Source organism: Chinchilla lanigera, unplaced genomic scaffold, assembly GCF_000276665.1.
Source record: "Chinchilla lanigera isolate Chin_1 unplaced genomic scaffold, ChiLan1.0 scaffold00024, whole genome shotgun sequence".
Lineage (NCBI taxonomy): Eukaryota > Metazoa > Chordata > Mammalia > Rodentia > Chinchillidae > Chinchilla > Chinchilla lanigera.
This window is the reverse complement of record NW_004955425.1, coordinates 19564676-19590790: the sequence shown is the minus strand read 5'-3', so window position 1 is coordinate 19590790 and position 26115 is coordinate 19564676. Positions and strand designations below refer to the sequence as shown.

The 26115-nt window shown below is 37.0% G+C and overlaps 2 protein-coding genes across 5 annotated transcripts in view; one reads left to right on the top strand and one right to left on the bottom strand.

Annotated features, from left to right (window-relative positions):
* Positions 1 to 26115, top strand: part of Ctnna3 (catenin (cadherin-associated protein), alpha 3) — a 1502556-nt gene that overhangs the window by 535410 nt on the left and 941031 nt on the right. The window lies entirely within an intron of this gene.
* The window catches only part of Lrrtm3 (leucine rich repeat transmembrane neuronal 3), a 176235-nt gene that overhangs the window by 66388 nt on the left and 83732 nt on the right, over positions 1 to 26115 (bottom strand). The window lies entirely within an intron of this gene.

The following is a 26115-nucleotide window of genomic DNA, read 5'->3' as shown; positions in this document are numbered from 1 at the left end:
CTCCTTGGGATCATTGGAGGTTTCTTAGCTATGTTTATGGCCTACTGTCACAGGTTAGAATGTTTTCAAGAACTATGGCTACAAGTGAAGGATGGGAATAGACTACTTTTATGTGTTTCAGTATTTAGGACATTCAAGAGTTAACTAATTAGAATCATATATCCAGGAGTTTTCAATATGTCATTCAATTCTTTAATATTTGCAATTTACAAATTTGGTAAGAGCTATAGCATTGGAAGTATGGGGAAGGAGTTAGTATTTATTGAATACGCATTAGAAGTGATCAAATATTGGACTATATGATTTAGTTAACAAATCATATTTTCCATAGCTTCCTAGGGAGTTCAACCTAGTTACCCTCATTTTTACAGCGAGGAAGCAGAGGGTCTGAGAAGATGAGAAAGTTACCTGTGGTCACAGAGCTGGGGAGTGGCAGCACCAAGGTTGCTGTGTTTTAGATGCTACTCTGTTTTTGGCTCCAAAGACCATGATCTTCCCACTGTATTGCGCTGAATCATGCCTTCCCCTCAGCAACCTATCTATTATGTTACTTTATCCTTACAGTACAAGTCATTACAACTGGAAGTTACCACAACTTTCATATTCATTTCACAGATTAATGTGCTATAAGTTGTGTCAGCCAGGATAACACAGAGCCTAACTCCGGGCCAGAGAAGCAGCTGTCACTTCTCATAATGAGCACTCACAGAGATTAGCTCAAGGGAGGATTTGGGAAACGTTCCAGATAGCATCAACATGATCTTCCTAATGCTGCATTTTACCTTTAGACTATTTGAGCTCTGTCTTCTTAAAAGCAGGTTTTATTAATTTTTGACAAGTTAACGTTACTTTGTATTCCCATATCACGGTACTAGATACTTTTAAAACATTGTATAAAGTAAACATTAATTAAATGTTTTTGAAGTAACCTCCTTTCTATTAAATTGTAAAATAAAGTAACAAAACTGTGTGCCTTAAATTAAATGAAATGGCTGTCTGGTCTCCTTATAAGTGAAATTTGTCTACAAAGTAGGTTGCATCCTCTTTAGTACCTGGAAGTACACTAAATAAACTAAGACCAAGAATTATTTCCCCTTGTAAAATCACCAATTGTCACAGTTTAAAGGGATTCAAAACTAGAATTTTATTTCTTATATTTGAACTCCTTTGGAAAATTCAGATTAGAATCTACAGTTAAGAGTCTAGATATTTCTCAATTTTTAAAAAACTTTTTAAGATTATTTTTGCATTAACATTCCCCAATTTTCTAGTTGCCTACAAAGCAGAATGTTGGGTTTCCAGCAGTAAATGGAGAGAATAGCCTCTACCATATCACAGCTCACTCGTACTACTGAGTTGACATAAATCCCAGTCATATTGGCTGGAAACTGTCAGAGAGAACAAAGCCCAAACACAAATGATTAATGGAAAGACTTCCACGGGCGACTGATTCTTTTCTGGAGCATGGAAAAAGTGCGGGTGGGCATCACCAAAAAGACTGGTATTAACTGTCCCTAAAAATAAGTGCTCGTGACTGGCAAACTGAGTGAAAACAGCATGTCACGGGGCTGGTAAAAGATGTGAGGCCCAGTGTGTCACAACATTAAGCTAGGCAAAGCGACCTTTCGAGTAGACTCTGTGTAAGAAGAGCTAGGAAAAAAAGAGCTAAATATCATTTAGCTTAGGAGGAAAATGTACTCCTTCGGGAAAGTTGTTCCTCAGAATTTTTCCCTTAGTGGGACACAGGAAACATTACAGGGTGTGTTCTGGTTACTTCAGCGGATCACCACTGTTACTATGGTTCTCTAGCTGTTTTGAACATGGGGAGTGCATTTTTAGGGTCGGAGACTGTATGCACGATGTGGAACCTCTGGGTTATTTTTGTATCAGTCACCATCTGTGGATTACTACCATATCTGATTTTCTTGGCACACTTCAGACCTATGTAACACGGATGAAAAGTTGGCAGTAGATTTGAATCGTGTTGCACTGAAAAAATCGGGACTTGAGGTGTGAAACCCCTCAGCCACCAGCCCTCACAGGTAATTCCTTTGTGTAGTTCTTGATCCCCCTCTTCCTGCTTAGCACTGGCTCTTCCACTTGTGAGTCTCCACTTTCCCACGGGTTCCTGACTCCTCTGAGAGGGGACCTGGGTGCTCACTTTTCACTTTATTTGCTTCCTTTCTTTCTTACAGCCTTAGATCGAATTCACATTCATCCTAGGAAACAGGTAAGTGATTCAGCTGCTGCTCTTTACCTCCTATTCCTTACATTTTCACTAGCACTAAAGGCTATCTTCTCATTTACTCTGTAGACCCTGGCAATAGGCACACAGACTTCTTTATTTTTCAATCCAAAACCTTCATTTTTCTCCCTTCTGTATCAGCAACTACATTTGGTGAGTGGCTCTAACTTTGATTTGGTGATTTCCCAATCTTTCTTCTCCCAGGCTACTTGGTCTATCCTACTCCTCCATGACATCTCCTCTCTTCCTAACCTGCAATAGTACTGAGTATTCCTCAGTATTCTCTCCGTACAAGTTCGTGTCAATACTGTTTTACCCACGCCCACACTTTAACCACGTTTTATACATTAATGCCTGTGCTCGTCTCTTCTGAGCTCCAGACTAAAAGTATACATGCCTAACAGCCACGGGAAGCCTCAAATCATGGGTCGTTTTCATTATTTTCCAACGACATAGCCATCCGATCGCTTACACAAACCGGAAACGTTGGAATCGAACACTTCATTTCATCTCTCATATCCAGCTGACAGTTCTGTTGACCCTACTTCTTAAATAACATTTCTTTCCAATTCTTCATCACAAGGCTGCCCAGTTTTGCAGAGGCCCTCACTGGCTCTCACCTGCAGTACTGCAATGACTCTTAGATTCAGCCTCCTCACACCAAGGTTTGTTCTTAATGTGCATCTAAAGTGCATTTTAGAATTTGGGTCCTAAAATTTTTGCTTGGGCTCCTGTTAGCCTCCTCCTGTTTGTCTAAAACGTCTAAAGTCTCTCTCTCTCCCTGTCTCACACATCTTGCTCCTGCATGTGTAATTTAAGGTCACTTTCATCCTATCCAACCACCGCATTTACCCAGCGTCTGGCTGCATCCTCACAAACATTTTGTCCTCCAGAAAAAGCATTATCTTTCTGATGACCTCATCCTGATGCTGCGGGGGAGAATTAATCGTTACTTTATTTCCTGTTGTACAGCATTGAACTTATACCTGCTATGGTGCTTTTCTGTGATTGTTTGTCTTCCTTCTCACTGGCTCTAAGCTCCTGGAGGGTGGAATGTTGCCTTATTCATCTCTGAGTCATAAGTCCTAGAACGTAATGAGAACTGCCTTTTCTTGAGTTGAATGAAGGAATTATTGAATGAATGGATACATGCAAATGTTAATAGCTCAGAGGTATTAGATAGCCAAAAAGAATGAATATAAAAATGGCAGTACAGCTGGTATTTAACTTTGATGGCTTTCATGAGTCATTAACTTCCTGTCCCTGTTTTCTCAAATGTGTCTAGAAACTGTTTCACGAATGCAGGAAGAGGGATTACAGAAAGCTTTGAGAATATAAGAATTTGTTCACTTTCTAGCACCTCTTCATACAATAAATACTATTAGATGTTCACACAGTTATTGATATCCAATAACTAGTTTCTCTTATTTACAATCACATTGGTTCTGTTAAGCTTCCTTGGACAGCTTGGGGCACCTTGAGTCTCTGTAAAGGCATTATGGGCTCGCAGTGAGGCCCAGCTTATCACACAGTGTCAAATCTTGCTAACAAATTTGACTCAGTTCTGTGCTATTTGCTCTGGCAGAACATGCCCAGGAACCATTTTGGGATAAATTCTCTTTTTCTCAGTCAGACTTGTTTAATCATGCAAATTATTTTCTATTTATTTCTGAACATCCCCCTTGAGTATCTCTCAGCCCAAACAGCACTTATCTCGATGTCAGTGTGATTTAAGTACCTTTTAATATTTACTGAAAAAATCTCCTTCTTTTATGTGATATTTCTAAATCTAAAAAGTATAAAACAACTACATTGCGGTTCATCTGTTTGTCTTTTCAGAAGGGTTACATGCTCTCTGAAATTTCCGTTTCGGTCTTCTCACTTCTTTCTCCCCGGTGTAGGTCTCTGCTGTTCAGTGAGTGGTGGCTCGGCTGAACTGACGTAGACTTGTAATTCAACATCCTGTGACACAGCACAGACTCTATTCTATACTGATGCTCCAGGACTTGTCACTGTGTCTTCTAAAAATTCCCAGCAGTCTGAATTTGCATCACCATCAATCTCATCTAACCAGTCACAGCTATGTATTGTTTTAGATTATTGATGCGCAGTTTCTTTAATCTGTCTGGAAAAAATCCATCTGCTATTTTCAGAAGAATCCATGAAAACTAAAGAAGAGGGAGTGAGCAAAAGTCAGTGTCAAACTCAGAGAGAAGCCAAATGCTGGCTCGTCATTTTTATGCTACCCCCAAATCAAGTGTATGGCAGCCAGTTGGACACCTTGCGTGGAAAATATTTGACATTTGTGTACTGGCTTCTATTATCAATTGGGGAACCAGGGCAACATTTACCAAGTTACTAATGGCAGTGTTTAAATTCCTCAATTTCATGCTATTTATCTGTGAGAAAATGCTGGAGGACTTTCACATATTAAAGCATCTTATCTGGAATCCTTTGGACCAGACGTAGACCAAGAAAATGTCAAGTTCACAGAGAACACTTGCCTCCTCAGAACATTAAAGGGCACCATTAGAGCTTGTTTCCCTTCACTTAACATTCACAGTTTTGGCATAAGGTGGGATGGATAATGCTGCTGTTATAGCAAACACAGTTGGAATGATTGCTGAACTCATTATACTACTTAGAAAAATGATGACAGAGCAGAGTGCCATGAACCCTCTGCATGACCAGCCCGTGGAGGACAGATGACATTCCTGAGGCACTGGCAAACCTCAAAGCAGCTAGTACACCTTCTGATGGCTGTCTTAAAGGTTCTAGGAGATACACATACATATTGAGGTCACAGAAACTCTTACTGACCTGTAATGGATGTCGTAATTCAATATTAGAACAATCAATAATAGTCTCCAAAAGAAGTGATGATTTCTTAAGCAGTGGACTGAGTACTCTTTGCTGATTTAGATTTTCAACTGCAGTTTGGAGGTGGATTTTCACCCTGACTTATTTAACTGTTTATATTGATACCAGTGTTCCACAGTGGTTTTTATTCTTCTGATCCTCTTTCTAGTTGTTACTTCTCACAGATGGTTTTCTCTGACACTCTTAGTTATACAGTAGATTTAAAGATAACATATTTATAGATGAAAAAGTCACGCATCAGTCCTTGGTGAACAGATATATATTCTTTTTAGTTATTGTACCCCCAGGTTAATTATGTGACTCTAGATAATTCATTTTAAGTTCTGAGTATTAGAAACTTGTTATAAGAGCAAGATTTTGTAATACAAAACTCTATCTGCTGCACAGGGAAATGTTTGTCTACAGGAAACCTTCTTCGAATAACCTGTTTTAGCACTTATGTTAACTGGAAATATAATTTCATAAGGTATAATATTCTGGATTTCTAACAGCTGCTAAATCCTTCTTATACATCTGCTATATTTGGTATAACCTGTAATTTTCCTCTAGTTACAAGCTGCAAAGTTGTAATTTTGGTTATACTGTTAAGTATGGTAATAGTATAGCTTATGGCTTCATAATAACCTCAGTGTGAGGCATTGTTCCTGTGCTATTGTAGAGAAAATGACAGGTAGAAATTTTTCTAAAAATAAAGGAGAACAAATTTGCTGATCCAACAACCTCTTGAAACCTTTCTGCCCAGAACTGTCTACTCTTCAGATTGTAATTCTTGATTATACCTGAAAATTAATATCTATCATGCATCTCCTTCCTTGAAAGGCTATGTCAGATTTATTTTGTAGTTCATCAGGACTTTTCTATGTAATTAGTTCCTGTCTACTAAATTTATATATTTTATAACACTGCATAGTATGTAAAGATACATACTGTATCTTTTATTTTAATTGTATACATTTGCTTTGAAAGATCTTGAATATCAGAGAACCTAAAAAGAGTCATTTAAAAAATATCTTCTATTGAAATCCTTGTTCTGCCAATGACCTAATTATTTCAGGCAGTTAACCTTTTCAAAACTTTTGTCACCTTAGTAAACAATATGGAAATTTTGTAACATTGTGTAATTGTGAGGTACTTAGGTGAAAGCCTAGATAACAAAAACACACAGGCTGCCATTTGTGGAGACTTACACGTTCTTTGATACATTGGGCTTCTATTAGTCTTATAAACCCTTTAGATATCCATGATGTCAGAATGTACATTAACCTTATGTTCATGAGTAAGTAGTGCTATTCAGAACTCACACCGGAGTGTAAAATTTTCTAATTGTTGCCCACATATTTCCATCTTTTTGTGATACATGTTTTTACCTCTTTTGTAGCCTGTTGCCTCTCTCTCGAGGAAATGCTGTTGACATGTAGGTGCTTGTTACAGTAAACTAAAATATTACGAGCGTATTAAGTGACTGTATTTGAAGGACTGAGAGAAATAACAACTTCACAAGGTGTTTTAATTTTAGGATATTTTTAAAGACAGATAACGACAAATAGATGCAATATATTTTAAATTTATGAAGGTTACTTCATTTAATCTCAGATAATTTTTTAAAAGTTCAATATCTTGCTCTAAAGGCTTATTTTAAAATGCTTCATATGGTGTTACTGAAGCTCAATACTCACACTGACTGCCCCTGTATGTAGGCACAGCCCACAATATCATAAGACGTGAAATTTCTTCTATGGCTTCCCTGAAAGTTCTCCTTTCTGCCTATTCATCTGTATCTCCTTTTTCTTTGTCCACTGTTTGACTGTTGGCCTTCCTGAGGTTTTATACTTGACCTTTTCCCTCTGCCGTCCCTTCTAGATTTCTCTAACACCGACGACCAGCCAAGCAGAGTTTACCAGCATATTTCGGGTTATCCTAACCTGAACCCAGTAACTGGAACCAAAATCCATGTAGTTCAAGTGAGAAAATGAGGGATTATTTTTGATTCCTCCCCTCTCACACTGCCCACACCTATTTAGTCATGAAGCCCTGTCAATATTCTAAAACGGATCGTCACGTTCCTCATACTTCGTCACCCTCTGTGAGTGTCTCGGTTCAGACTTTCATCATTTTCCCACAAATTTCTAGTTCATCTTCCTGCAGCCCGTCATGCTTTATTCAAATCTCTTCCAGACATTGTTTTATCTGAGGTGTGGATGTGATTATCACTCCCCTCCCCAACCATCTCATGTAGTTTCCCTTAAGTAAAAGATAGAGTTATGTTAATAATTAACATAACTCCATTTGAAAGACATTTATTTGAAGTTACGGGTTCTGCTTTCATCTGTCCATGTGGTCTTTGTTTTACAGTACCACTGTTGGTGCACAGTAGGTGCTAAATACAGTTTTGCTGAGTAAATGAAGAAAAAGAATGCCACAAACTCCATTACCACGTATTTCTAAAGCAGCAATTTTTGCCAACATTTTTTGACAAATATGTTACTTGCAAACATGTATCATTTAAAACTCACCATTTACTATACCATATCAGTTCGGATACAGAACCACCCCTTACATGTTTAATGAACCAAATGCAATTCTCACTAAAGCTTCCCAAGGCCCCATACTCAGTCAATGTCTCCTCCCTTCTCAGTCCACCCTTGCCCTCTGGTCTCCTTTTGAACACCCAGGTCCCTGAGGGCTTTGTACTTGGTGCCTTGATCCCCACCTGGTGCACCTTGGGCCCCTGGATCCCCACTTGGGATACCTGAATGGTTTAGGCCCTTAGGATCTGTCATCAGATGTCATCCCCCCCTTAAAATTGCAGCCCTTCCTTTTGTTTTTCTTACCCTTATGGTTTTTCCACAGCAATTGCTATTCAGTGTTTCATACATTTTACTTTTTATACTATTAAGTGTCTGTTTCACACTGCTGAAATTATGAGAATCGTGAGAGTAGAATCTTTTGTTCATTGTTATAGCTCTAGAATCTAAAGCAGGCAATGTTAGGGTTGCAGTGGCACATGCCTGTAATCCCAGTGCTCTGAAGGCTGAGGCAGGAGGATTGCCATGAGTTTGAAGCCAGCATGGGCTACATAGTGAGTTGCAGGCCAGCCTGGAATACATACTGAGACTCTGTCTCAAAAAGCTGGAAATAAAATAAAGTAAAATATATACAAAATATTTGTTAAATTAAGGAATAAATATATAAACACAACTTCGATATTTACTCTTCAAATAGCATACCCTTAAAAATAAAACCTCAAAATGATGGACGGCAATTTACAGTGAAGAATATTTCTAAGGCTTACGAGACAGACACAAGGTCATGACTAGACAGGAGGTAGGACCAGAGGTAATCAAGTGGGAATGCAATCGCCCTAACTCCATACCCAGGTTTCCTTGAAGTTTCCTTTGCCAAAAAAGAAGAGCAAGAAAAATTAGTTTTAGTTTTCAGAAAATGAAAAATGGGAGCAAAATTTTAAAGAAAACTCTAATGTTGGAGATTAAACTGGGCACATGGGAAAACTGAATAGATAGTTTCTTTGTGAAATGCAGATGCGTGCTTCGGCTATGGACTTTTAAAGGAAACTTTGAAGAAGCTAAAAGAGCAACATTAAAGCTCAGTACAGCGAAAGAGTTTCTGTGATGTAAGCTGATGTGGCTCAGGTCTGCGCCCAAATTTGATCCAAAGACTGAATTACGAGCGCTGAATGAGATGAATCGCTGCTCAATCTCTTAGCCCTCCCAGCCCTGAGCTTCCTACTGTTTCTCATGTCAGAGCTTCTGAGCAGAATTTAGGAATCGCATGGCAAGAACATGCTCTCAGCTGGAATTTACTGACTCACCCTAGAAATCAAGTGAAGTGCTCCCCGTACTCTGTGTTTGCTACCTAACCCTCAAGCTCCAAATTAAAAAAGACCAACATGTACAAGAGCAACACAAACACCCAAAGAACACAATCTTAAAGCAAGCATGTGATCGCAAAGTCACTCTAACGTCCTCTGTCAGTGCTGGTCCCTCTAATCATCTCTGCAGAGAGCTTTTGCAACAACCAGCATGACGATGTTCAGCTCCTAGGTTTGAAACGAGACTATGGCCTACAGGTTTTTTGTTTTTGTTTCTAGTGATAGTTTTTCTTGGTAGGGTAATTTTAATAGTCACTGTATGTGCACAGGATTATGCTACACATATCTGTGTACACAGAGGGAAGGAAATGCCCCTGCTACAGAGAGATGGCAGTTTAGGGCGGGAGGATGCACAGATGTGTCAGTACAGGTGAGTGCCCCGTGGGAAAGCACAAGGGACTGTCAGCAGCCACAGGGTGGAGAGCTGAGCTGGTGATTTCAGTGCAGGCAGCGTGGGCTTTTTGAAGTAGGTGGCATCTGAGCTGAGCCTTCCAAGATGTTCTAGTGTGGCACGGGTGGGGACATTTCAGGAATAAGAATGACACTGCCAGGAGATATGTTAATTTTATCAGGTTGTGAGCAGGTAACAGCAAAGAGATCTGTTTATTGGAGTAGAGTGCCCTGGCAGTGAACCCTGGGAAGACAAAGCTGGTCTAGGAGTTTGCGAGTCAGATTATACAGAGAAGTCCATACTATATGAAGGAGTTTCAACTTTATAGAACAGTCACACTCAGTTTTGGTATCTGAGCTGGGGATGACTCTGTTAGCTAGGCATAGATAGATGAGATGCTACAGCAAAACAAATGGTCACGACAAGAATCTCACTGTGGGTCCCCCGGAAAGACCTGGCTTTGGATGGCAGTGTGGGAGGAATGAAAAGATAGCTAAAGCCTGTTAGTGGAGGGGGAGTGATTGGAACAATGCCTGGATCCAGGAAGCACAAAGGGGAGGCCTGGGACACAAGGAGACACAGCGTGGGCCACTAGCAGATGTGAGAAGTTAGCAATCAGCATACAGGGACTAGAGGAAGAAATGTCTGCTCTCTGAGGGAAACGTGAGTCCATTTTGCTCTGGATGTTGTAACCTTGTCACTTCGAGCAGTGTGAAGCACATAGTAGGCACCAGGTTTCTGCTTATTTCCCTATTAAATGAGCAAATGCTTGGAAAGTGACTACAGAGAGTAAATTTCATTGTGGGTCAGGAAAGGGATTTTAGTCACCCTGGAATTGCCTTTACTGGTAAATGACATATCCATCTGCACGAGTGAGGTAATTTAAAACACTGGTGTGGTGACAAGTCCAATAGCCTATGAGCTCACTTTTCCTTTTAGGAGTTAGGATACGACACAGAGCAACAGTTATTTATGTGTCACATAGATGCAGGGTATCGGGTTTGAATCTTAACTTTACCACTTAGGATCTTAGACAAGTCAGTTACCTTGTCTGTGCCTCATTTTCTTAACTTTAAAATGGGGACCTAACTCATAAGCTTATTGAGAGGATTACATGTGTTACTATACCTAGTTAGAATGTGCCTGGCCCATACTAGGCACTATGTGTCTCATAAAATGTATTATGTCTGTTGACATTGAAGGTGTATATGTGTGTGTGTGTGTGTTAGTGCAGAATACACTTTCGATTTTCTGTTATGCTTTTCTTCCCACAATTGATGAACATTTGATAATATGATTTAGGTAATCCCTCAAAAATCTCTACTGATAGGAAAGAAGCAACATTAAAATTTCTGTTGCATAACTGTGCCATGAACTACAGTGATAAGATCTGCACTTGTGGAGATGTGCTTAAGATGTGTGGTTGAATGGTTTTGAACACTGGAATACACCCTCCAATAGAACACTTTGCATTGCTCAGAGGGAAAGCCTAATTCAAATAGCATTTGATTTCAAAAATTGCTTAAAAGTCAAGAGTACTTGAAGAGTATACCTTTGAAGAAAGGGCTTCTAAAATTAAAATCAGACTTTTTCCCCACTCATTTTTGTTAAAATACTTCTTTTAAAAGATGTGGGTTTACAGAAGCCTCCTGGGAGAGAACAGTTATCTTTGTTGCTTTATGCATAAAGAGAAATACTGTAAAATAATCCTGGTAAACATGAAGGTACATTAGTTCAAGGGAACGACAATAGCTAGCCTTCTGGGTCATTTAAAATTATGCAGCATGCTGAAAATTAAATGGAAAATCTTATCCTGTGGTACCAAGTCTTGGTTGTTCTAACATAGCCGAAAAGTTTCTATTAACTGCATCCCCAGGATTTAGCACGATTGGAGAGGAGAGCTAACTGAACTGAGAATACATCAAAACTGAAATGGATAACTCTTGTTGGTTCTGCACACCTGAGTGATTTTATTCATGGACTTATTTCACATAGTGTAGAGTATGCTGCAACTCAAAAATTTAAACATGGTAAAGGTGGAATTTGAGTAATGCTGTGCTAAATGTGTAAAATTAAAACTGTAGGTACAATATCAATAGCACCTATTTGATGATTACTACCTATTGGTGTGTGAGGCATACACAAATGGAAAACTATGCAGTCACTATTTTTCCCTCCCCATGAGATGCATTCATTAACTATTGTGGAGTCCCCACAAATCACAGACATATTCCTTTTGCCTTTTCTTAAATTTTGTAAAATGAATTAATATTTAAAACATCAAACTTCCAGCTATGATTTTACTATGATTTTAAATGAGCTATTGAAAAAAGTAGACAAATTTTTCAACACCAAAATTTTTAAGGACAATTTTCAGGTTTCTGTTATTTCTACAGAGATCAAAGTGTCATCCACAAAACAAACACTAAGAACACTGTAGCACAGTGTATAACAGCATGAGCTATGAGTTCAGAATCACTTAACCCTCTCTTGTAAGAACTTGCTAGTTGTGTGTTCATGGGCAAATTATGTATTTTTTCAAGGGTTCAGTCTCCTCATGTGGAGGTAAATCTTGTGGGGAAGTGGTGAGGGTTTCACTGAAAGTCTATGACATAACTTTTATAGGAAAAGAACGTAGGTGAGTTATAGAAACCATAGCATTTTATCAGAACTAAGAATCATAAAATTTCATGGTTGAAAATAATTGTTAAAGACTGGAATTAAAATGCCAGTATTATATAGGGATAAGTGCAAACAAGCTCTTGTTTGGTGTATTTTGTGGCCTGGAGAAAGAAAACTCCTCAAGATGATCTCAGATGTATCCCTGTTCCACATATGATTCTATGACTTTGTGATGTTGTAGTAGAATTCCATTCTTTCTTAGATCTTTACCCCAAGAATTACACTATTGTTTCACAGAAACAAAAGTCCTAGCCTTCTCCAAGTATATATTTCAATTTGTTGATTTGAACAGTTTAGTACCACTTTCACCTGAATATTCCAAACTTCCAGTGTTTCTCTGAAATACTGTTATATTATGTCCTTTAAAAACTCTTAAGAGTTCTTGGAAGTACTTTAATTACTTTACTTAGGAGTATTTCCTCATAAATTACTGGTGTCATAATACGTTTCCTTGAAAATCTTCAAAGCAAGTTCATGTTTTGACATTAATTCAATACTTCTGTGGTAAGCACAACGTATAGGAAGGAAAAATGTGGTGAAGTCGTAGAATTATATTCTTAGGTTCAATAGCTTGCCTATCAATATGCTTGAAGTACAGGGCAAAAACACCTTAACAGAACGTGAGGCCCTGGGAATGTCTTCTGTATAGGTCAGTGTTGTACAAATGAACTTTCAGGCAATGATGAGAAAATCTATACCTGCATTGCCCACTAGCCATGAGAGGCTGCTTAACATGATTTCTTGTACAATTAAGAAAATGAATTTTTAATTTTTATTAATTTAAATAGCTGTGTGAGGTTATTGGTATCTTTATAGACATTTGATGTATAAATGGTTTTTGATATATATCAGAGTTAAAAGTTAATTTGTAAAAATATCTAATGTATCCATACTTAAATAGAACCATACTTGTCTTTTACAAAAATGAATACTATTTTAAATAGCGACAAGAGTCTTCCCAGTTTTCTCTTTAGTAACCTACAGAAGTATTATATAGCCCAAAGTCAAAGTTCATTCATGACATTCTAAACCTTTAATGCGGTTGTTTACATGACGTTTGCGTGCGTGCTGTGTGTGTGTGTGTGTGTGTGTGTGTGTGTGTGTGTTTGCTTTCTTTAGAGTAGATGAAGAATTGCTGGCACCACTCTTTTCTTAAAAAAAAAAATTAATTACCCCTCAACCAAGATCAAATGCTGATTGCTTGATCCTGTCTACAGAGGTCTTTCTCATTAGTCAGCATGCTTACACCCAGCTGCAAAACTTTCACGACCCTATTTGCTGCTAAACGCAACATTCTCTAATGAATTTGCTTTATTTGTCTAATTGAAATTTCTTATTTCAACTAACAATGCAACTTTATTTAAGAATATTTAGGGCATTCAAAAAAAATAAAAAAGAAAAAAAAAAGAAAATGGGGCTGGGGATTTAGCTCAGCGGCACAGTGCCTGCCTGGCAAACGCAAGGTCATGAGTTCGATTCCTGATACTGAAAAAAAAAACCAAAAAACAAAATTAAAAATTAAAAGAGAAGAATATTTAGGGCGTAAATGAACCTTTTCAAATATATACTAATATTCAGTTTTTCAAGTAACGGCCTGGACAGAAGTCATCAGCTGATTAAGGAAGTGATTAAGCTGAGCAATAGGAGAATTTTAGGAGAAATCAGCTCTAGAGAAAGTGCTCCCCGATATCACTGAAATGTGCTCCTATGTTCACACATACTTCTGGACTAGTCTGATGTTGTAAATGGAGCTCACAGAGAGAATACTTAGCATGTAGTTCTGAGCAGTGCTGGGTCCCAAAATGATTGCTTTTGGGACTCTACCTAATTTCTAAGTGCGTTGTAGAATGAAAGTTGAGTTTTGTTTTATACAGCAGTACCTTGATTCATGAACTTGATTTGTTCCACCATTCTGGAGAAGATGGCTGCCGTACTGTTCATCTGATGCAGAATTCATGAATAGAAGTAAAGTTTTGCAGAGCACTTCTGTTAATGAACTGAATTGCTTGTGAACAGAAGCGTTTGTGAACCAAAGCACCAGTGTATCTATACAAAAATTTTAAAATGACTCATTAATTTTCTGACATTTTTATACTAAGTGGCTAGAAGTCTACATAGGGATTCCCCTTTTAATTTAAGGTAAATACTTATTGTAGATGATTGGGTAGACTTCCAAAACATTAAAGTGATTTCCTTAGCCTACTTTCATTTTTCCTTCAAGACCAAAATTATTTCAGATCTTGAATTTTCTGAACACTTCACAAAATATTAAGGGATGATAGAGTCCAAGAATGCGATTTTAAAGAGTAGAAATAGCTTTTTGTAGTGCATTACCTCTGACTGGCATCTTGGGCAGGCAAACCCTGTGTCACTGCCTGTACTGTTTAAGATAACTACATTCTGTCCTCAGCATTAGTACACAGCTTCCTAGGCTTCTTACCATGGGTCCACTTCCTAGGTCCCCAGATACCATCTATTCTAACGTGTTACTTCTTAGACTTCGTCTTGTTAAATAAAGACTGGTTGGCAAATCCTAAATTTTAGCCAGATTGAGAAATGTTAAACAATGGAAATCTTTTAAGCTGTAGGTGATACTTAGTTGGCATATATATTTTCTAGCTTTTGAGTCAATTGATAAAATTGTTGCCAGGAAGACAAATTTTAAGTTCTCTGCCAATGTAAATAATTTTAAGTAGTATAATAAAACAACAACAACACAACAAATGGAAAAACAAATGGAAGAAATAAGAATGAATAGGGAATGCCAATGAAAATAAAAGACTGGGCTCCAGAAGAAAGTTGTTCAACACAGTGCAGCATGCGTTCATCCTTCGGAGAAAGAAAGCATCTCAGTAGTTGAAGAGAATGAGTCCCAGATCTGCCAGAACCTAGCCATGTGATCTTGGGTAATTTCCTCTGATCTCCATTCATCTTTTTAATCTGTGAAGCACAGTTAATACCCATGGTCTTTCCTGCTTCACAGTATTACTATGAGGGTCAAGGAGAGAAGGAAGTTTGTGCTTCAGAGCCAAAATACTAGGCAGAGATAGGATGACATCATCATCTTTATGACGTTAACTTCAGCACTTACTCAGAAGCAAACAGCACATGTCTGTTGGTTTGAATTTTAAAGTTTTGAAAGGAAAAATAAAGTGTGTTTTTGTGTATATTCTAATGGACATGTTATATTTCCTAGACAAATTCAGACAAGTACCTATGAACAATTATATGAATGTACTAAAAGAGAAAAGGAAAATAATATTAACAGAAATATCTGTATCTGGTATTTTCTGAGACATTAATACAGTAATACCAATTTCAGAGGAACATCAGTCAGCTGAACATCACATGTAAAACTTCCACACACAAGATACAGAAGATCCAGCCGCCTCATCCAGCCATCTTTTCCCCCCTCTTCTTGCCCTTTCCCTCTCTCTAGCTCCTCCCTTACAGACTCTTCTGTTTTCTTCTTCCTGTCTTTCTTTTCATCTCTTCTCTTTTTGTTTTCCCATTTTCTTTTTTTTACTCCTTCCTGGTTTTCTTCTCCATTATCAGAATTCTCAAGATGATTCAAAGGATATAAAAAAGTGAAGCACAAATCTGCACACTTAGGGAGTTTTCAATTTGCCCGAGTCCTCTGCAGGTCCATATGACTTAGATGAGAAGCGATGTTTTGCTATTATTTTCTGAGATTCCAGACTTAACTCTACCCTGCATGGAACACATAGAAAGCATGACTCCTTTTCTAAAGGGTTTCTATTTTAAAGCCATCTTAAATTACAACCTCCTACAGTAAAGGAAATACATTGGGAAAAGATGCTTTACAGATTTTTGCTTTCTAAACTCTTCTAGTTAAAACATGAGGAAAGTCTGGTTTTCATGTGTCTTTTATGTTAAGCCCCACTTTGAACAGCTCAAGACTTGACAGAGAATTTCTGATGAAAGTTGATGCTGGGTACTGAGACACAGTCTCTTCCCTCCTTGCTCCAGGTGAAAGACCCTATGCAGAGGGAGTAGTTTACTCTCAGGCTCTAAGCGCCTTTGCTTTAAATGTGAACATTTCAGAAGACCACTTTTCTTGAGAAGTAATTTTGACAGATGTTTAAGGAACTAAATGATTGCACCTTGCTCTTGAATGCCTTTTTTAGTTACCTTTGGGATGACTTTATTTTCTTTATCCTTTGTATATTACCTTTGTACCATACTACCATATCCCTTGTACAGCATGGTATTTTCTCATTTTGTTTTTTGTTTTGAACATTAATTCATATTTTATTTTAAGTAATATTTAATAAAACTCATTGGACCTATCAAAGGTATGTATATTTATGAAATGTTCCAAATTATTAATTTATTTATATTTATGAAACTTTTGTTGAATTTGGATTGCCAGGTGGTCATTGGTATCTGAGTGAAAACTAAAACATGTGTTAATTGGATTTGTAACTTCCATTTTCAAAATTCAGCAAAGAAGAATACCTTGCTATAGTTATGTATGCTATGGTACCTTGGAGAGCATTTCAAGTTGCTGTATAGATTTAAAAAGTATTCTTTCTAGAGAAGTTGAAGAACCAGATGCAAAATATATTTCACTCTTTTAATAAAAATTATATATTACTATACAGAAGTCTTAAATTTTGACAAGATTAGTGATTTGTGATATTATTTTTCTAAGTATTGCACTTACAGGAGAACAAGTGTATTAAAAAATAGATATGGGGAATGAAAAGATTCAATAGGATATACCTTTTAAAACTACTTTTAGTTGAGGGGGGAGAATTCTTTAAACTTGTGCTTACAAAATATGCTTGTGATCTAATCAAATAACTTTAAAACACAAACCTACTAGAATTTATGTAGCAGATTGAATCTTATTCTCTAAAACTTGTCATGATGAATTTGTAGACATTTAATTCTATGATACATTCATTGTCCAAAACATTATTGAAACTCTTGTTTGGTAACTAGCCTCAATGTTAATAGATGTGTTGTACTATAAAAAGTTTCTTGTTATTTTATACTTTGTGTTTCAAAAGTACAAGACATACCAAATAACTCTTGTTAATCAATATTGACTGAGTGTGAATAAATTTTGAGTTAGTCCAAATATTTAAAGTGACATCGATGACATTTAAAAGAATGTAAAATAGGCTCTGAATATCCTCTTAGACAATTCACCAATGTATGACCAGTAGCAAGATCAATAACCCAGTCCTCTTAATTTTCTAAGGTAACTTCTTTGCTAGTTACAACTCATTTGTGTATATGTTTAATTTTGTTGTATTTCTTTAAACATTAGGAAAATTATTGTATAGCAATAACTCAGACATGTAAGGCCTTAGAAGGACATATTGATGTTCTCCTGGCTGAAGAGTAATCCCTCCCAAAAGATACTCAGAACCGAATCAATAGAGCTTGTCGTTATATTGTTTTATATGGCACGAGACTTCTGATTTTCAGAAATGTAAATAGATTTGTGCAGTTTTAAGCCACTAAATTGTGGCAATTTGTCCCACACTAAGAGGAAACTAATACAAATCTCAAGGTTTAGAAATACAGTCATAGCTCAAACAAACCTTAAAAATTATCTAGTACAACTTTCTTTACCCATGAATTTCATTGAAAAACAAAGTGATGAGCAATGTTTCACCTGAAGTTACACAATCTGTTGCAAAATTATAAAATCCACATATTCTAACCTTGCACTGTACTATTGTTTTTTGCATACTGTATTATGTAAAAACCCTAGCATGTTCCAGTAACCCATATGTAATTTTTCATTGGTGTCCTTCTAAGAATATTAATAGGTCTGAAAGAGATAACTACACACTGACTTTGGTTCTCTGCACGTAGCTGAGCAACTTTGCAGAGATACGACCCTGTTTGCATTCTATTTCAAGTCTTTTCATGATGGGGATCATCTCCCTGATCCCATGAGGCATTTTCCTGGGTAGAACAAATAAAGAAAATCACCTGTTATTGGAGACTCTTTAATTAGAAGATATTCTGTTAAATAGTAACCCTCAGGTGTAGGCTATAGTTATTTTTACCTGTTGAAGACCCATAGGTGGGCTTGGTACCTTGCTAGGGTTGTGAAAGTCTAATGCGTATTCTCTGAAGTTCTTGACTTCAGTAATCAAGAAGAGCCATGTGGGAAAGTGTTCATGGAGGATGGTCTTGTGCTACGCTCCACGCAACCCTTTAGATACTGCACATTCCTTGGCGCTCTGTCTTCTAAACCCTTATTCACTGTAGATTGAATTACTGACCTTGACACCATCTCAAGTTTGCCATGCCATCTTTTCCTTAATTTGACTGATCTACATTCCTCTCATTTCTATATAAATATTATTATTATAAAATGCATATTATTTCTACTTAGATGTCTCCTCTAATAGTTTCTTCTCCAACAAAAAGTTATTCCACCGTTTTTAGAATTTGCTTTTTACTTTCTACATTCTGTTGGGATTTCGGTTGAAACTGAGTTGAATACATAGATTAAGGGAAGAAAATTGGCATTTTAAAATATTGAGTATTCCTACCGCTGAACACCGTATGGTAGTGTAGCACTTACTGAAGGGGGTTGTTCTAAGAACGCACTGTTAGGTGATCTCAGCACTGGTTGAACCTCACAGAGCAGTAGTGGTGAGCTGTGGCCTGGGCACCCCGGCAGCCTCACAGAGCCCTTCCTATGGGTACGTAAGCTCAGGTGCCCCAGCAGCCCAGCGCTGGGTAGCAGTCATGTTTTCTGAACAAAACTTCAGTACTCAGGTTTCACTGCCCTGTTTGCATTTTGCAATAAATGAGTGGGTTTGGGGTTGCAGCGTGAGCACTTGGTCTCTAAGTGTTAAACCATCCCTGTCATAGAGCACACTCCTAGAAGCCTGGATGGAACAGCCTGCCAGACACCCAGGCTACATGGGCGAGCCTATTGTTCTGAGCTGCAGACTTGCACAGCATTTCTCTCTACTCCACTATGACACAATGCTTGGTATTTGTGTATCGAAACATGGAAATGCTACCATAAAAAGATAGAAAAATTTCAGCTCTATCATACTATGCATGAAATTATACCTCTTTCTTTTTTTCAATCTTTTAAAATTTCACTCAAAAAGTTTTGTCTTTAGTATAGATTTGAAATTTTCAGTATTAGTTGGCTTTCCGCATCTATAAGATCTGCCTCAGGGAATGTAACCAACGGTGACTGAAAAATCCATGAAAAAATTGCATCTGTATTGGGCAGGTACAGACATTTTTCTTGTCATTATTTCCTAAACAACATAGTGTAGTGAATATTTCCATAGCATTTACACTGGATTAGGTATTATAAGTATTCTACAGGCAATTTAAAGTATATAGGAATGTATTTTCAGCTTATATGTGAATACTGTGGCAAATTATGTAAACTTTAGTATCCATGGGCTTTGTTCTTCATGTGAAGGCCCTGGAACAAACTATATTGGATACTGAGTTGTTTTTATGGTTGGTACATAATAGTGTATTTGCTTTCTGTATAGTGAGCTGTTCTACTACAACCTTGTAAGTTCATCTTTGAGGGCATAATTTACATTCACCACCTTCTCACTATTTCTTCTGATATCTGTGAAAATTCTTCTCTTGGGGCTGGGGATTTAGCTCAGCGGCAAAGCGCCTGCCTGGCAAGCGCAAGGTCGTGAGTTCGGTTCCCGGTACCGGAGAAAAACCAAAAAAAAAAAAAAAAAAAAAAGAAAATTCTTCTCTTTTTACCAATCTATAAAAGTTACTTCATTGGGGTGATCTACTATTGGCTACAGACTTGTTCTCTTTTTTCAATTGTGCTGTTCTACTTCTTATAAGAAGTAGATAAACTTCTTTCTTCACTGTAAAATAAACATATCCAGAAAGATTTTCTCAGTTACCATGGTAGTGTACTAACTTGGATCTCTAACACCAACACTATTTATTCTGAACATGCTTCTATGGCTCTTTAAATTTCTCATTTTCACATAGGAAACTGTTTTTTCATGTTATTTCTAAAGTTGTATTCTCTTCTCATTCTTCATGCTGAAATTTGATGATATTTTTCATTCGTTTGAGCTTAAAATATAAACTACTTCAGGAAAAGTTCAAGATTCTTGTTTTAGCATTAATATTTCCTCAGAAATACATGTCATGATTTCAAGTGTCTGGGAAAGACCTATTGGAACCTTAACTCAACAGTCATGCTGATGTTATTTACTTTAAGTGCTAAAAATATATATTTACAGTTATTTAAGTTCTCCAATTATTGTACCAGGAACTCAGCATCTAAATCTGCATCCTTCACCTCATTTATCTCTTCCACCTTCCAGTAATGTTTATTTCTACCATATTTCCTTTTATTATACTTTCTTTTATTTGGACTGCGATTATCCCAATTGAGCAATGCACTGATATTTAAATTATTTATCACATATATTTAAGCAATTCCACAAATTTTACAAGGAAAATTTTTGCATTTTAACTGTTTTCATGTTGTATGTACACATCCCATTCTTTACAGGATATATTTTAAATTTTTATTGTAATCATAATATACATACAATTTTATTTAATTTGTACATATTTTCCCATATTGTCACATAGCTTTCATGCCTATCAAAATTTTATTGTAATTTAATCTTTTTTAGACATCTATAATATTTCTAATAATTTTTCTATTACAAATAATACTTCAGTGTCCTATTTGTATAAATAATTTTTCAGACTAGATTTTTAAAAGCTAAAGTGTATGAAAAGTTTCATTTGGGTTTAATAATATATTACCAAATTTTGTCCCAAAAGTATTTATCTAATTTATTTACTGGTTGTAGATAAGTCCTCTGTATACATTTTAACTTCACAATCATCTGAAAAATTTTGAGTAATTTCAAAAGGTCTGAAATGATATCCTGCTCTGTACTGTGTGTTCCTTTCCTTAATAACTAACCAGGCCACCCCGCCCAGTGTTTTGTTGACTAATTGTGTGCTTGTCCTACTTTTGGCTAAATTATTTCAGCAGTCTGACCTTCCTCTTCCATCACATTTTACTTCCTCTTGCCAAAGTAGTATTCACAAAATTCATGTAATCATATCACTGCAAAAATGAATAAAGAAAAAGTTTTAATGCTTGTCTGATCACTATGAATAAGGCTAAAATCCTCCTGTTAATCTCACAGGCTTTCTATATTCAAGGTCTAAATAGACTTCTGGCCTCTTCTTGCGTTTGCTCCAGGTATTCTAAGTGTCAGCCTCACTGAACACTCTTATTCACTCATCACTCTCATTTCTTCATTTGAAGAACCTCTGCTCTAATCCCACTGTTAAGGAAACCAACAGACAAGACCTCTTCCCTACAGCTTGGACCACCAGTTTCATTAGGATTAGGTTCTTTTGTTTGTGTTTCTGTGATGCTTTATTTAAACTGTTTCAGCTCTTACCCCATTCTTCATGTAGAATAATTTTGGTTCCATCTGAACTACCCATTTCATTTTAAGCTTGCAGAAGGGATTATCCTTAAGAAATCTCTTATTCTCCAGAGTGGATAAAACATATCAAAATTTTAATAAGTATTTGTTCAAGTGCTTGAATTCTATTAATGTAGGTTTTTAAACAGGGAAAAATTATTGGGTCCTGTAAATAAAGCTAAAAATGAGCTTCTTATAGTCTTATAATTGAAATGTTATAATATCCCTGTTACCATTCCTTCAAGAGGAAAGATATTAAGAGCACTGAAGGGCACATAATTAGGAATGACTACCAATACAGAGCAGCCCTGGTGAGCTTAACACCACATTTAAATAAGGGGTTGTATGCTTGAGTTCCCCACCTCTGCACCACTTAGTTAGCTTAGATTGAGGTGGCCACCTACTTAATTTTATTAGCCTACTATTATATAAAATACTGCAATCTGTCCATTCATTGACATTGGTAGCATTTTTTAAATTGTCAGGTGATTTGGACTGAATTACATGAGAAGGTGACTCTGACAGCATCTACGGTTCTGTGCTTCTTGATGGAGTGAAGTAAAGCAGTGGTATTGGTGTTGCATAATCGTGTTGTTAAATGCATTAAAAATGAGGTACTTAAAACAAATTAAACAGCTGATATTCTAACTTTGTAAACCACTTTCAATCTCATGCTGGGATGTTTTATGATAGAGTTACAGCAGTGGAGAAAATTAGGTGTGAATGGAAGAGTAGCAGAGACCTTTACAAGTAGATGCCTAGAATTTGAACTTAAATCCAGTAAAAACCATGGAAAGTCAAATAGGACAAACAATCAAGATGCTAATTCTAGAAATAAAGGATTAGCTGAAATCATTTGGGGACTATTTGAATTGAGAGATATTACACATGTCTAACCTAGACAGGAATCCTGACTGTGAGATCAAAGTCTATCTCTGACTCGTGTTTAACCTGGAACAAATTTCCTGAGCATTTGTAAGATATTAACTCATTTAAATCCTATATTTCTTATTTATAAAGGGAACATAATTAAAAATGCTGTAAAGTTCTTATAAGAATCAAATTAGAAAAGACACAAGAATATTTTCAATGTAAAGCAATCCGTATTTATAGGGTGGTCTTGATAATCATGTTGTAGAAACTTATCATTCTACCATATTTGAAACTGATTCATCTACTTACTCAGAAAGTATTCAGTGAGTGCAGACACTGTATTTACTAAGTGTTCACAGTGAATGTATCTCTTTCCCTGTTCTCAGGATATATGTGTTCTACTAAGGTCTACTAGTGCACAAATCCCCAAAATAAAGTGGGTTTCCACTTAACCCACCTGCCAGATTAGCTAATGTTTTCTGTTTTTACAGAAAATCTATTATATACTGAACGCCTAGCTAGAAATAATATCTACTATGTATATTCAACAGTTAACTGTCCTGCTATGAAAGGATGGGTTCCTTTAATATTCACAAGACTTCAGCATAACTAACACTGTAATTCTTGTTTTGCATATGAAGAAAAAGAGACATGGCAAGGTTAAGTAACTCTTGCATGGTTAAAACAACTAGTAGGTGATGGGATTAGGATTCATTCCAGGCAGTCTGGCTTTAGAGCATATGATCTTAATCACTGTTTAACAATAAAGCAGGTGAGTCTGTTTCTACTCTCACCAGATGACTTGAAAACGATTCAAGCTTCAGTAATCCTCCAGCATGTTGTAACAGTTGCCCTAGTATTTGTTGTCTAATTTCACTTAGGATCATGTACTGAACTAGGTATGCCAAATAAAAATACAATTTTGTATATTTGTGCCCTAAATTGAATATTAAGGAGTTGCCTAGAAAAGCTTGGTGAAAAAAAATTTGGAAATCAAATGTCACATAAGAAATGAGAGAAGGGGCTGGGGATTTAGCTCAGCGGCAAAAGCGCCTGCCTGGCAAGCGCAAGGTCGTGAGTTCGGTTCCCGGTACCAGAGAAAAAAACCAAAAAACCAAAAAAAAAAAAAAAAAAAAGAAATGAGAGAAAACTAAAAGAGCAGAAGTATCTTGTAAAAACAAATCTTTTCTGAAGTTGGCTTCATGTACCTTCACGCTCTCTTTATACTTAAAAAGAGACGGATGTGGAAAGTGCAAATTATATTTCCAGTGAGGAAACCATAACTACAATGAAAAGCCTTGGCCTACATAAAGCAGTTGGAAAATACTTATGCATTTTAAGTTTAAATACATATGTTTAATATATGCAGTATATACATAGATACTTTTTGTGTTATCAAATTTAGCTAACTTTTTTGATTAATAGACTAACAGTATTCTAAAAAAGAAATATTTCCACCTACATCTATATCCAAACATTAAAATTATAGTTAGTGTCCTTGGTCGATCCAATGGAGTCTGTTTCTCCAGGACAGTGAATCATGGCATTCCCTAGAGGAGAAGCCAGGGATCACAGTGCAGTCTGTAGGTGGATGGTGGATCCCAGGGAAGTGCATGGAGGGTGAATAACCGCTTCCACAGTGGGTTTCTTTTTGTTCTGCAAGATCAACTTGGCTCTTCCTTCCAGAGAAGCATGATGTGATCAAAAAGAATCCTAAGACTCTAATTGAATGCAGCCAGTGTCTGTGCCTTTACGTTCTTGGGAATGAACCTCACCTCTCTCAGCTGTGTTTCTTTACTGGAAGTTAGTAATTTAGTAATTCTGTTAGTTCTAACATAGTCAGCTCTCTGAGTAATAGTTAAATGGACCTGAGAACACTTTGAAACTTAGAGTATTAAACTACATGTTTTTATACTACATTGTTCGTGCAGTTATATTATACAATGATTTGCTGTAAGTCTGTGATCTTCATGAGATTTCAGAGCTTGGGTCACTAATTCTCATATTGACATACACAGTTAGACATATGTTGAGGTCCTGCTAATATAGAGAAAGGTAGTTAGTAGATGTGTTTTATGTAAACTGACCCAGACAGTTCAATTTCAGATTCTGTTGTATCAGCACTTTTCTTTTGTACATCTCTTCCCTTAAGTCCACTAAACACTTTTTTTTTTTTTAAAGTTGGAACCTTTTATTGATGGGAATGTTGAGAGCCAGGGTATAACTTATTCTTTGGCTCATTTTATTTTGTACCAGTGTGTGTGTGCAGTACATGACGTTGACATTCCTTGTGTGAGCTGGTACATGCACATAACATATCTCAGTTTCTTTTCTCATCCCCTTTCCATCCTTTTCTCTCCCTCCATCCATCTCTTGACCCCTTTCCCACTTGAGAAAGATCATCTGCCTACTTCCCATTATCTTTTATTTCACTCTCTGTTTATATTTGGGGCTTTTCATCATTTCAAAGAAGACAAAGACAGGAAAACTAAGCTATCGCTAAGGAAGCAGGTGACCTTCTATGACCTCAGTGATACAAATTGTGAAGTCCCTATATTAAATATTGAAATCTCTACTTGGTCAATCTCACTAAGCCATGACATTTGCTGCTGAGTGCTGGGAATCATTGGGAATCACTCATTAGAGAGAGCTTGGCTTTTGGGTACAGTACAAAAGATAGAGAACATCCCTATGGAGACTTCACCTGACTTTCTAGAGTGGCAGAGAAGGAAAAGAAGCCTCAGAAGGACATTCTGCCACCCACCTTGTTCTATTCTCCACCACTTTCCACCAGGCACAGACACCCTGTCAGAGAAGGTGGGGAAGGTGGGTGGCAAACTTCTACAGGAGAACTCACAGAGATCTGCACAGCATCCTTACATGAAAAAGTCTAAGGAGAGAAGTGCTTTTAATGTTAACAAAAACTTTGGAAAGCAGGTATTTGGATCAGTAAGCTGAATAGAGGCTGCCAACTGCACTAGTGCATTTCCAGCCACCACCCAATTCTTTCCCCACCTTGATGGACCACCTCCTCAATTTCTGCCTCATGCAAAAGATAAGTAAGGATTAGAAAGGGACCAATGGATAAATCTGGGTGAAAATGTTACCATTTTCTCTTTCACATACAGAGGAAAATACGGGGCTCCTCTCCCAAAAGAGAACTATTAAAAGCATATATGTCAAGAAATGTATGTCCTGAAAAAGAGTCAGGGAAGAGACAGAAAGTTTAGAGAAGACGATACAGAACAAGAAAAAGAGGTGAAAGGAAACTACAGTGTTGAGTGAAATAGGTGGACATATAATGCTGTATGGCGTGTCATTTGAGAGAGGCAAATGTAAAAGACAATAACACAGGGTGGATGGAGGCGACAAGGGGATGGCTCGTGCACATGGGAAGGGGTCCAAGAGTGCAAGGGGGGGGAAGGAAGGGAAAGAAGTACAGTAAAGACACGCATGTACCTGAACCGAAGAATCTCAATGAATGCAGACATCATATGCCATAAACACTAGCTAAGAGTAATAATATCAACAAGGATGAAAATGGGGAAAGGGGAATTACAGAAGGAGGAGGGGGGGTGATTAAAAAAGAAACAAGTTGGTATAACTGGTACCACTCCCCAGAATGAGGGTAAACTGCATGTACTGTGAACATGTACGAATGAGAAAGAAAAATAAATAATACAAGAGTTAC